Below are 12,455 nucleotides of genomic sequence, written 5' to 3'. Positions count from 1 at the left end.
ACAGTGATTATTGGACCTTTAAATAGTATTCTTAGGAAGTTTCAGCTGAATCCAAATTTGAGCAATTTTCGTCAGAGTAGCACTTTAAACTGGCTAGACCTGTGCTCCGGGGTCATACATGGACTGTATAGCGGCTACCAGAACCGCCTCTACACAGCTTTCAATTCGACCCCGTTGAACTGTATAAGCGTAAATGTGTGTAAATGTGTGTAACTGTTAGTAAATGTGTGAAAATGTGTGTATCTGTGTGAGTAAGTTTGTGTAAGCGTGCGAAAGTGTGTGTAAGTGTACGTAAGTATGTGTAAATGTTGTAAGTGTGTGTGTATGTGTGTGTAAATGTGTTTAAGAGTGTATGTAAGTGTGTGTAAGTGAGTGTAAATGTGTGTAAATGTTTCGTGTAAGTGTGTGTAAGTGTGTGCGTAAGTGTGTGTAACTGTAAGTGTATGTTTGTGTAAGTGTATGTAATTGTGTGTAAGTGTGTGTAAGTGTGTATAAGTGAGTGTAAGTGTGTGTAAGTGTGTGTGTGTGTGTATGTTTGTGTAAATGTGTGTAAATGTGTGTAAATGTGTGAATATGTGTGTAAGTGTGTGTGTAAGTGTGTATAAGTTTGTGTAAGTGTGTGAAAGTGTGTGTAAGTGAGTGTAAGTGTGTGTAAATGTGTGTAATTGTGTGTAAGTGTGTGTAAGTGTGTGTAAGTGTGTGTAAGTGTGTGTAAGTGTGTGTAAGTGTGTGTGTATGTGTGTGTAAATGTGTGTAAAGTTGTGTAAGTGTGTGTAAATGTGTGTAAGTGTGTGTAAGTGTGTGTTAGTGTGTGTTAGTGTGTGTAAGTTTGTGTAAGTGTGTGTAAGTTTGTGTAAGTGTGTGTAAGTGTGTGTAAGTGTTTAAGTGTGCGTAAGTATGTGTAAGTGTGTAAGTGTGTGTGTAAGTGTGTGTAGGTGTGTGCAAATTTGTGTAAGTGTGTCTAAGTGTGTTTAAGAGTGTGTGTATGTGCGTGTAAATATGTGTAAATGTGTGTAAATGTGTGTAAGTGTTAGAAAATGTGTGAAAATGTGTGTAAATGCTTGTGTATAAGTGTGTGTAAATGTGTATAAGTGTGTTTAAGTGTGTGTATATGTGTGTAAATGTGAGTGTATGTTATTGTAATTGTTTGTAATTGTATGTAAGTGTGTGTAAGTGTGCGTAAGTAAGTGTAAGTGTGTGTAAGTGCTTGTGTATGTGTGTGTATGTTTGTGTAAATGTGTGTAAATGTGTGTAAGTTTGTGTAAATGTGTGAATATGTGTGTAAGTGTGTGTGTAAGTGTGTATAAGTTTGTGTAAGTGTTTGCAAGTATGTGTAAATGTTGTAAGTGTCTGCGTATAAGTGTGTAATGTGTGTAAGTGTGAGTAAGTGTGTGTAAGTTTGTGTCAATGTATGTGTAAGTGTGTGTAAGTGTGTGTGTAAGTTTGTGTAACTTTGAAAGTATGTTTGTGTAAGTGTGTCTAAGTGTGTTTAAGAGTGTGTGTATGTGCGTGTAAATGTGTGTAAGTGTGTGTAAATGTGTGTAAAGTTGTGTAAGTGTGTGTAAGTGTGTGTAAGTTTGTGTAAGTGTGTGTAAGTTTGTGTAAGTGTGTGTAAGTGTGTAAGTGTGTGTAAGTGTGCGTAAGTGTGTGTAAGTGTGTAAATGTGTGTGTAAGTGTGTGTGCAAATTTGTGTAAGTGTGTCTAAGTGTGTTTAAGAGTGTGTATGTGCGTGTAAATATGTGTAAATGTGTGTAAATGTGTGTAAATGTGTGTAAATGTGTGTAAATGTGTGTAAATGTGTGTAAATGTGTGTAAGTGTTAGAAAATGTGTGAAAATGTGTGTAAATGCTTGTGTATAAGTGTGTGTAAATGTGAGTAAGTGTGTTTAAGTGTGTGTATATGTGTGTAAATGTGAGTGTATGTTATTGTAATTGTTTGTATTTGTATGTAAGTGTGTGTAAGTGTGCGTAAGTAAGTGTAAGTGTGTGTAAGTGCATGTGTATGTGTGTGTATGTTTGTGTAAATGTGTGTAAATGTGTGTAAGTTTGTGTAAATGTGTGAATATGTGTGTAAGTGTGTGTGTAAGTGTGTATAAGTTTGTGTAAGTGTTTGCAAGTATGTGTAAATGTTGTAAGTGTCTGCGTATGTGTGTGTAATGTGTGTAAGTGTGAGTAAGTGTGTGTAAGTTTGTGTCAATGTATGTGTAAGTGTGTGTAAGTGTGTGTGTAAGTTTGTGTAACTTTGAAAGTATGTTTGTGTAAGTGTGTCTAAGTGTGTTTAAGAGTGTGTGTATGTGTGTGTAAATGTGTGTAAGTGTGTGTAAGTGTGTGTAAGTGTGTGTAAGTGTGTGTAAATGTGTCGTGTAATTGTGTGTAAGTGTCTGTGTAAGTTTGTGTAACTGTGAGTGTATATTTGTGTAAGTGTGTCTAAGTATGTTTAAGAGTGTGTGTAAGTATGTGTAAATGTGTGTAAGTATGTGTAAATGTGTGTAAATGTGTGTAAGTGTTAGTGAAAATGTGAGTAAGTGCTTGTGTATAAGTGTGTCTAAGTTTGTGTAAGTGTATGTAAATGTGTGTATATGTGTGTAAGTGTTTGTAAGTGTTTGAAAATGTGGGTAAGTGCATGTGTGTAAGTGTGTGTAAGTGTATGTAAGTGTGTGTAAGTGTGTGTGTAAGTGTGTGTAATTGTGTGTAAGTGTGTGTAAGTGTGTGTGTATGTGTGTGTATGTTTATGTAAATGTGTATAAAGTTGTGTGAGTTTGTGTAAATGCGTGAATATGTGTGTGTGTAAGTGTGTGTAAGTGAGTGTAAGTGTGTGCAAGTTTGTGTGTATGTGTGTGAATGTTTGTGTAAATTTGTGTAAATGTGTGTAAGTTTGTGTAAATGTGTGAATATGTGTGTAAGTGTATGTGTAAGTGTGTGTAAATTTGTCTAAGTGATTGTAAGTGTGTGTAAGTGTTTGTAAGTGTGTATGTGTGTATAAGTGTGTGTAAGTGTGTGTAAGTGTGTTTAAGTGTGTGTAAATTTGTGTAAGTGTGTGTAAGTGTGTGTAAGTGTTAATAAATGTGTGAAAATGTGTGTAACTGTGTGTGTAAGTTTGTATAAGAGTGTGTAGTGTGTGTAAGTGTGTGTAAATTTGTGTAAGTGTGTGTAAGTGTGTGTAAGTGTTAATAAATGTGTGAAAATTTGTGTAACTGTATGTGTAAGTTTTTGTAAGCGTGTTTAAGTGTGTGTAAGTATTTGCAAGTATGTGTAAATGTTGTAAGTGTCTGCGTATGTGTGTGTGTAATGTGTGTAAGTGTGTGTAATGTGTGTAAGTGTGTGTAAGTGTGTGTAAGTGTGTGTAAGTGTGTGTAAGTGTGTGTAAATGTGTCGTGTAAGTGTGTGTAAGTGTGTGTGTAAGTTTGTGTAACTGTGAGTGTAAATTTGTGTGTATCTAAGTATGTTTAAGAGTGTGTGTATGTGTGTGTAAATGTGTGTAAGTGTATGTAAATGTGTGTATATGTGTGTAAGTGTTTGTAAGTGTGTGAAAATGTGGGTAAGTGCATGTGTGTAAGTGTGTTTAACTAAACCCTAGCGAAAAATCGGGCTTTAAACTCTATCGCAGCTTGGGGTTAGAAACCCTACTAGAAATTGGAGTTATAAACCCTAGCAGAAATTGGGGTTAGAAACCCTGGCAGAAATTGGCGTTAGAAACCCTAGCGAAAAATCGGACTTTAAACTCTATCGCAGCTTGGGGTTAGAAACCCTAGCAGAAATAGGGATTAGAAACCCTAGCGAAAAATCGGGCTTTAAAGTCTATCGCAAGTTGGGGTTAGAAACCCTAGAAGAAGTTGGATTTACAAACCCTAGCGAAAAATCCGGCTTTAAAGTGTATAGCAAGTTGGGGTAAGAAACCCTAGCGCAACTTCGGTCTTTAAACTCTATTGCAGGTTGGGGTTAGAAACCCTAGCAGAAATTGGGGTTAGAAACCCTAGCAGAAATTGGGGTTAGAAACCCTAGCGAAAAATCGGGCTTTAAAGTCTATCGCAAGTTGGGGTTAGAAACCCTAGCAGAAATTGGGGTTAGAAGCCCTAGCAGAAATTGAGGTTAGAAACCCTAGCAGAAATTGGGGTTAGAAACCCTAGCAGAAATTGGGGTTAGAAACCCTAGCAGAAATTGGGGTTATAAACCCTAGCGAAAAATCGGGCTTTAAAGTCTATCGCAGCATGGGGTTAGAAACCCTACTAGAAATTGGGGTTAGAAACCCTAGCAGAAATTGGGGTTAGAAACCCTGGCAGAAATTGGAGTTAGAAACCCTAGCGAAAAATCGGGCTTTAAACTCTATAGCAGCTTGGGGTTAGAAACCCTAGCGGAAATAGGGGTTAGAAACCCTAGCGAAAAATCAGGCTTTAAAGTCTATCGCAAGTTGGGGTTAGAAACCCTAGCAGAAAATGGGTTTACAAACCCTAGCGAAAAATCGGGCTTTAAAGTCTATCGCAAGTTGGGGTAAGAAACCCTAGCGCAATTTCGGTCTTTAAACTCTATTGCAGGTTGGGGTTAGAAACCCTAGCAGAAATTGGGGTTAGAAACCCTAGCAGAAATTGGGGTTAGAAACCCTAGCGAAAAATCGGGCTTTAAAGTCTATCGCAAGTTGGGGTTAGAAACCCTAGCAGAAATTGGGGTTACAAACCCTAGCGCAAGTTCGGTTTTTAAACTCTATCGCAGGTTGGGGTTAGAAACCCTAGCAGAAATTGGGGTTAGAAACCCTAGCAGAAATAGGGGTTAGAAACCCTAGCAGAAATTGGGGTTACAAACCCTAGCGAAAAATCGGGCTTTAAAGTCTATCGCAAGTTGGGGTTAGAAACCCTAGCGGAAAATGGGGTTAGAAACCCTAGCGAAAAATCGGGCTTTAAACTCTATAGCAGCTTGGGGTAAGAAACCCTAGCAGAAATAGGGGTTAGAAACCCTAGCGAAAAATCAGGCTTTAAAGTCTATCGGAAGTTGGGGTTAGAAACCCTAGCAGAAATTGGGTTTACAAACCCTAGCGAAAAATCGGGCTTTAAAGTCTATCGCAAGTTGGGGTAAGAAACCCTAGCGCAAGTTCGGTCTTTAAACTCTATTGCAGGTTGGGGTTAGAAACCCTAGCAGAAATTGGGGTTAGAAACCCTAGCAGAAATTGGGGTTAGAAACCCTAGCGAAAAATCGGGCTTTAAAGTCTATCGCAAGTTGGGGTTAGAAATCTTAGCGGAAAATGGGGTTAGAAAACCTAGCAGAAATTGGGGTTAGAAACCCTAGCGAAAAATCGGGCTTTAAAGTCTATCGCAAGTTGGGGTTAGAAACCCTAGCAGAAATTGGGGTAAGAAACCCTAGCGCAAGTTCGGTTTTTAAACTCTATCGCAGTTTGGGGTTAGAAACCCTAGCAGAAATTGGGGTTAGAAACCCTAGCAGAAATTGGGGTTAGAAACCCTAGCAGAAATTGGGGTTAGAAACCCTAGCGAAAAATCGGGCTTTAAAGTCTATCGCAAGTTGGGGTTAGAAACCTTAGCAGAAATTGGGATTAGAAACCCTAGCGAAAAATCGGGCTTTAAAGTCTATCGCAAGTTGGGGTTAGAAACGCTAGCGGAAAATGGGGTTAGAAACCCTAGCGAAAAATCCGGCTTTAAAATTTATCGCAGCTTGGGGTTAGAGACCCTACTAGAAATTGGGGTTAGAAACCCTAGCAGAAGTTGGGGTTAGAAACCCTAGCGAATAATCGGGCTTTAAAGTCTAACGCAAGTTGGGGTTAGAAACCCTAGCGGAAAATGGGGTTAGAAACCCTATCAGAAATTGGGGTTAGAAACCCTAGCAAAAAATCGGCCATTAAAGTCTATCGCAAGTTGGGGTTAGAAACCCTAGCGGAAAATGGGGATAGAAACCCTAGCGAAAAATCGGGCTTTAACCTCTATCGCAGCGTGGGGTTAGAAACTCTACTCGAAATTGGGGTTAGAAACCCTAGCAGAAATTGGGGTTAGAAACCCAGGCAGAAATTGAGGTTAGACACCCTAGCGGAAAATCGGGCTTTAAAGTGTATCGCAAGATGGGGTTAGAAACCCTAGTGGAAAATGGGGTTAGAAACCCTAGCGAAAAATCGGGCTTTAAACTCTATCGCAGCTTGGGGTTAGAAACCCTAGCGAAAAATCGGTCTTTAAAGTCTATCGCAAGATGGGGTTAGAAACCCTAGTAGAGAATGGGGTTAGAAACCCTAGCGAAAAATCGGGCTTTAAACTCTATCGCAGCTTGGGGTTAGAAACCCTAGCGAAAAATCGGTCTTTAAAGTCTATCGCAAGTTGGGGTTAGAAATCTTAGCGGAAAATGGGGTTAGAAACCCTAGCAGAAATTGGGGTTAGAAACCCTAGCAGAAATTGGGGTTACAAACCCTAGCGAAAAATCGGGCTTTAAAGTCTATCGCAAGTTGGGGTTAGAAACTATAGCAGTAATTGTGATTAGAAAACCTAGCGAAAAATCGGGCTTTAAAGTCTATCGCAAGTTGGTGTTAGAAACCCTAGCAGAAATAGGGGTTACAAACCCTAGTGAAAAATCGGGCTTTAAAGTCTATCGCAAGTTAGGGTTAGAAACCCTAGCGGAAAATGGGGTTAGAAACCCTAGCGAAAAATCGGGCTTTAAAATCTATCGCAGCTTGGGGTTAGAGACCCTACTAGAAATTGGGGTTAGAAACACTAGCAGAAATTGGGGTTAGAAAACCTAGCAGAAAATGGGTTTACAAACCCTAGCGAAAAATCGGGCTTTAAAGTCTATCGCAAGTTGGGGTAAGAAACCCTAGCGCAAGTTCGGTCTTTAAACTCTATTGCAGGTTGGGGTTAGAAACCCTAGCAGAAATTGGGGTTAGAAACCCTAGCAGAAATTGGGGTTAGAAACCCTAGCGAAAAATCGGGCTTTAAAGTCTATCGCAAGTTGGGGTTAGAAACCCTAGCAGAAATTGGGGTTACAAACCCTAGCGCAAGTTCGGTTTTTAAACTCTATCGCAGGTTGGGGTTAGAAACCCTAGCAGAAATTGGGGTTAGAAACCCTAGCAGAAATAGGGGTTAGAAACCCTAGCAGAAATTGGGGTTACAAACCCTAGCGAAAAATCGGGCTTTAAAGTCTATCGCAAGTTGGGGTTAGAAACCCTAGCGGAAAATGGGGTTAGAAACCCTAGCGAAAAATCGGGTTTTAAACTCTATCGGAGCTTGGGGTTAGAAACCCTAGCAGAAATAGGGGTTAGAAACCCTAGCGAAAAATCAGGCTTTAAAGTCTATCGCAAGTTGGGGTTAGAAACCCTAGCAGAAATTGGGTTTACAAACCCTAGCGAAAAATCGGGCTTTAAAGTCTATCGCAAGTTGGGGTAAGAAACCCTAGCGCAAGTTCGGTCTTTAAACTCTATAGCAGGTTGGGGTTAGAAACCCTAGCAGAAATTGGGGTTAGAAACCCTAGCAAGAATTGGGGTTAGAAACCCTAGCGAAAAATCGGGCTTTAAAGTCTATCGCAAGTTGGGGTTAGAAAACTTAGTGGAAAATGGGGTTAGAAAACCTAGCAGAAATTGGGGTTAGAAACCCTAGCGAAAAATCGGGCTTTAAAGTCTATCGCAAGTTGGGGTTAGAAACCCTAGCAGAAATTGGGGTAAGAAACCCTAGCGCAAGTTCGGTTTTTAAACTCTATCGCAGTTTGGGGTTAGAAACCCTAACAGAAATTGGGGTTAGAAACCCTAGCAGAAATTGGGGTTAGAAACCCTAGCAGAAATTGGGGTTAGAAACCCTAGCGAAAAATCGGGCTTTAAAGTCTATCGCAAGTTGGGGTTAGATACCTTAGCAGAAATTGGGATTAGAAACCCTAGCGAAAAATCGCGCTTTAAAGTCTATCGCAAGTTGGGGTTAGAAACGCTAGCGGAAAATGGGGTTAGAAACCCTAGCGAAAAATCCGGCTTTAAAATTTATCGCAGCTTGGGGTTAGAGACCCTACTAGAAATTGGGGTTAGAAACCCTAGCAGAAGTTGGGGTTAGAAACCCTAGCGAATAATCGGGCTTTAAAGTCTAACGCAAGTTGGGGTTAGAAACCCTGGCGGAAAATCGGGATTTAAACTCTATAGCAGCTTGGGGTTAGAAACCCTAGCAGAAATAGGGGTTAGAAACCCTAGCGAAAAATCAGGCTTTAAAGTCTATCGAAAGTTGGGGTTAGAAACCCTAGCAGAAATTCGGTTTACAAACCCTAGCGAAAAATCGGGCTTTAAAGTCTATCGCAAGTTGGGGTAAGAAACCCTAGCGCAAGTTCGGTCTTTAAACTCTATTGCAGGTTGGGGTTAGAAACCCTAGCAGAAATTGGGGTTAGAAACCCTAGCAGAAATTGGGGTTAGAAACCCTAGCAGAAATTGGGGTTAGAAACCCTAGCAGAAATTGGGGTTAGAAACCTTAGCGAAAAATCGGCCTTTAAAGTCTATCGCAACTTGGGGTTAGAAACCTTAGCGGAAAATGGGGTTAGAAACCCTAGCAGAAATTGGGGTTAGATACCTTAGCAGAAATTGGGATTAGAAACCCTAGCGAAAAATCGGGATTTAAAGTCTATCGCAAGTTGGGGTTAGAAACCCTAGCGGAAAATGGGGTTAGAAACCCTAGCGAAAAATCGGGCTTTAAACTCTATAGCAGCTTGGGGTTAGAAACCCTAGCAGAAATAGGGGTTAGAAACCCTAGCGAAAAATCAGGCTTTAAAGTCTATCGCAAGTTGGGGTTAAAAACCCTAGCAGAAATTGGGTTTACAAACCCTAGCGAAAAATCGGGCTTTAAAGTCTATCGCAAGTTGGGGTAAGAAACCCTAGCGCAAGTTCGGTCTTTAAACTCTATTGCAGGTTGGGGTTAGAAACCCTAGCAGAAATTGGGGTTAGAAACCCTAGCAGAAATTGGGGTTAGAAACCCTAGCGAAAAATCGGGCTTTAAAGTCTATCGCAAGTTGGGGTTAGAAATCTTAGTGGAAAATGGGGTTAGAAAACCTAGCAGAAATTGGGGTTAGAAACCCTAGCGAAAAATCGGGCTTTAAAGTCTATCGCAAGTTGGGGTTAGAAACCCTAGCAGAAATTGGGGTAAGAAACCCTAGCGCAAGTTCGGTTTTTAAACTCTATCGCAGTTTGGGGTTAGAAACCCTACTAGAAATTGGGGTTAGAAGCCCTAGCAGAAATTGGGGTTAGAAACCCTAGCAGAAATTGGGGTTAGAAACCCTAGCGAAAAATCGGGCTTTAAAGTCTATCGCAAGTTGGGGTTAGATACCTTAGCAGAAATTGGGATTAGAAACCCTAGCGAAAAATCGGGCTTTAAAGTCTATCGCAAGTTGGGGTTAGAAACGCTAGCGGAAAATGGGGTTAGAAACCCTAGCGAAAAATCCGGCTTTAAAATTTATCGCGGCTTGGGGTTAGAGACCCTACTAGAAATTGGGGTTAGAAACCCTAGCAGAACTTGGGGTTAGAAACCCTAGCGAATAATCGGGCTTTAAAGTCTAACGCAAGTTGGGGTTAGAAACCCTAGCGGAAAATGGGGTTAGAAACCCTATCAGAAATTGGGGTTAGAAACACTAGCGAAAAATCGGCCATTAAAGTCTATCGCAAGATGGGGTTAGAAACCCTAGTGGAAAATGGGGTTAGAAACCCTAGCGAAAAATCGGGCTTTAAACTCTATGGCAGGTTGGGGTTAGAAACCCTAGCAGAAATTGGGGTTAGAAACCCTAGCAGAAATTGGGGTTAGAAACCCTAGCGAAAAATCGGGCTTTAAAGTCTATCGCAAGTTGGGGTTAGAAATCTTAGTGGAAAATGGGGTTAGAAAACCTAGCAGAAATTGGGGTTAGAAACCCTAGCGAAAAATCGGGCTTTAAAGTCTATCGCAAGTTGGGGTTAGAAACCCTAGCAGAAATTGGGGTAAGAAACCCTAGCGCAAGTTCGGTTTTTAAACTCTATCGCAGTTTGGGGTTAGAAACCCTAACAGAAATTGGGGTTAGAAACCCTAGCAGAAATTGGGGTTAGAAACCCTAGCAGAAATTGGGGTTAGAAACCCTAGCGAAAAATCGGGCTTTAAAGTCTATCGCAAGTTGGGGTTAGATACCTTAGCAGAAATTGGGATTAGAAACCCTAGCGAAAAATCGGGCTTTAAAGTCTATCGCAAGTTGGGGTTAGAAACACTAGCAGAAAATGGGGTTAGAAACCCTAGCGAAAAATCCGGCTTTAAAATTTATCGCAGCTTGGGGTTAGAGACCCTACTAGAAATTGGGGTTAGAAACCCTAGCAGAACTTGGGGGTAGAAACCCTAGCGAAAAATCGGGCTTTAAAGTCTACCGCAAGTTGGGGTTAGAAACCCTAGCGGAAAATCGGGATTTAAACTCTATAGCATCTTGGGGTTAGAAACCCTAGCAGAAATAGGGGTTAGAAACCCTAGCGAAAAATCAGGCTTTAAAGTCTATCGCAAGTTGGGGTTAGAAACCCTAGCAGAAATTCGGTTTACAAACCCTAGCGAAAAATCGGGCTTTAAAGTCTATCGCAAGTTGGGGTAAGAAACCCTAGCGCAAGTTCGGTCTTTAAACTCTATTGCAGGTTGGGGTTAGAAACCCTAGCAGAAATTGGGGTTAGAAACCCTAGCAGAAATTGGGGTTAGAAACCCTAGCAGAAATTGGGGTTAGAAACCCTAGCAGAAATTGGGGTTAGAAACCCTAGCGAAAAATCGGCCTTTAAAGTCTATCGCAAGTTGGGGTTAGAAACCATAGCGGAAAATGGGGTTAGAAACCCTAGCAGAAATTGGGGTTAGATACCTTAGCAGAAATTGGGATTAGAAACCCTAGCGAAAAATCGGGCTTTAAAGTCTATCGCAAGTTGGGGTTAGAAACCCTAGCGGAAAATGGGGTTAGAAACCCTAGCGAAAAATCGGGCTTTAAACTCTATAGCAACTTGGGGTTAGAAACCCTAGCAGAAATAGGGGTTAGAAACCCTAGCGAAAAATCAGGCTTTAAAGTCTATCGCAAGTTGGGGTTAGAAACCCTAGCAGAAATTGGGTTTACAAACCCTAGCGAAAAATCGGGCTTTAAAGTCTATCGCAAGTTGGGGTAAGAAACCCTAGCGCAAGTTCGGTCTTTAAACTCTATTGCAGGTTGGGGTTAGAAACCCTAGCAGAAATTGGGGTTAGAAACCCTAGCAGAAATTGGGGTTAGAAACCCTAGCGAAAAATCGGGCTTTAAAGTCTATCGCAAGTTGGGGTTAGAAATCTTAGTGGAAAATGGGGTTAGAAAACCTAGCAGAAATTGGGGTTGAAACCCTAGCGAAAAATCAGGCTTTAAAGTCTATCGCAAGTTGGGGTTAGAAACCCTAGCAGAAATTGGGGTAAGAAACACTAGCGCAAGTTCGGTTTTTAAACTCTATCGCAGTTTGGGGTTAGAAACCCTACTAGAAATTGGGGTTAGAAGCCCTAGCAGAAATTGGGGTTAGAAACCCTAGCAGAAATTGGGGTTAGAAACCCTAGCGAAAAATCGGGCTTTAAAGTCTATCGCAAGTTGGGGTTAGAAACCCTAGCAGAAATTGGGGTTAGAAACCCTAGCGAAAAATCGGGCTTTAAAGTCTATCGCAAGTTGGGGTTAGAAACGCTAGCGGAAAATGGGGTTAGAAACCCTAGCGAAAAATCCGGCTTTAAAATTTATCGCAGCTTGGGGTTAGAGACCCTACTAGAAATTGGGGTTAGAAACCCTAGCAGAAGTTGGGGTTAGAAACCCTAGCGAATAATCGGGCTTTAAAGTCTAACGCAAGTTGGGGTTAGAAACCCTAGCGGAAAATGGGGTTAGAAACCCTATCAGAAATTGGGGTTAGAAACACTAGCGAAAAATCGGCCATTAAAGTCTATCGCAAGATGGGGTTAGAAACCCTAGTGGAAAATGGGGTTAGAAACCCTAGCGAAAGATCGGGCTTTAAACTCTATGGCAGCTTGGGGTTAGAAACCCTAGCGAAAAATCGGTCTTTAAAGTCTATCGCAAGTTGGGGTTAGAAAACATAGCGGAAAATGGGGTTAGAAAACCTAGCAGAAATTGGGGTTATAAACCCTAGCAGAAATTGGGGTTACAAACCCTAGCGAAATATCGGGCTTTAAAGTCTATCGCAAGTTGGGGTTAGAAACTATAGCAGTAATTGTGATTAGAAAACCTAGCGAAAAATCGGGCTTTAAAGTCTATCGCAAGTTGGTGTTAGAAACCCTAGCAGAAATAGGGGCTACAAACCCTAGCGAAAAATCGGGCTTTAAAGTCTATCGCAAGTTAGGGTTAGAAACCCTAGCGGAAAATGGGGATAGAAACCCTAGCGAAAAATCGGGCTTTAAAATCTATCGCATCTTGGGGTTAGAGACCCTACTAGAAATTGGGGTTAGAAACCCTAGCAGAAATTGGGGTTAGAAAACCTAGCAGAAATTGAGGTTAGAAACCCTAGCGAAA

This window comes from Actinia tenebrosa, unplaced genomic scaffold (assembly GCF_029948245.1).
Source record: "Actinia tenebrosa isolate PJP-AT-01 unplaced genomic scaffold, QUT_ActTen_1.0 PGA_scaffold7__59_contigs__length_16204524, whole genome shotgun sequence".
Lineage (NCBI taxonomy): Eukaryota > Metazoa > Cnidaria > Anthozoa > Actiniaria > Actiniidae > Actinia > Actinia tenebrosa.
The sequence above is the reverse complement of the archived record's forward strand: the minus strand, read 5'-3'. Positions refer to the sequence as shown.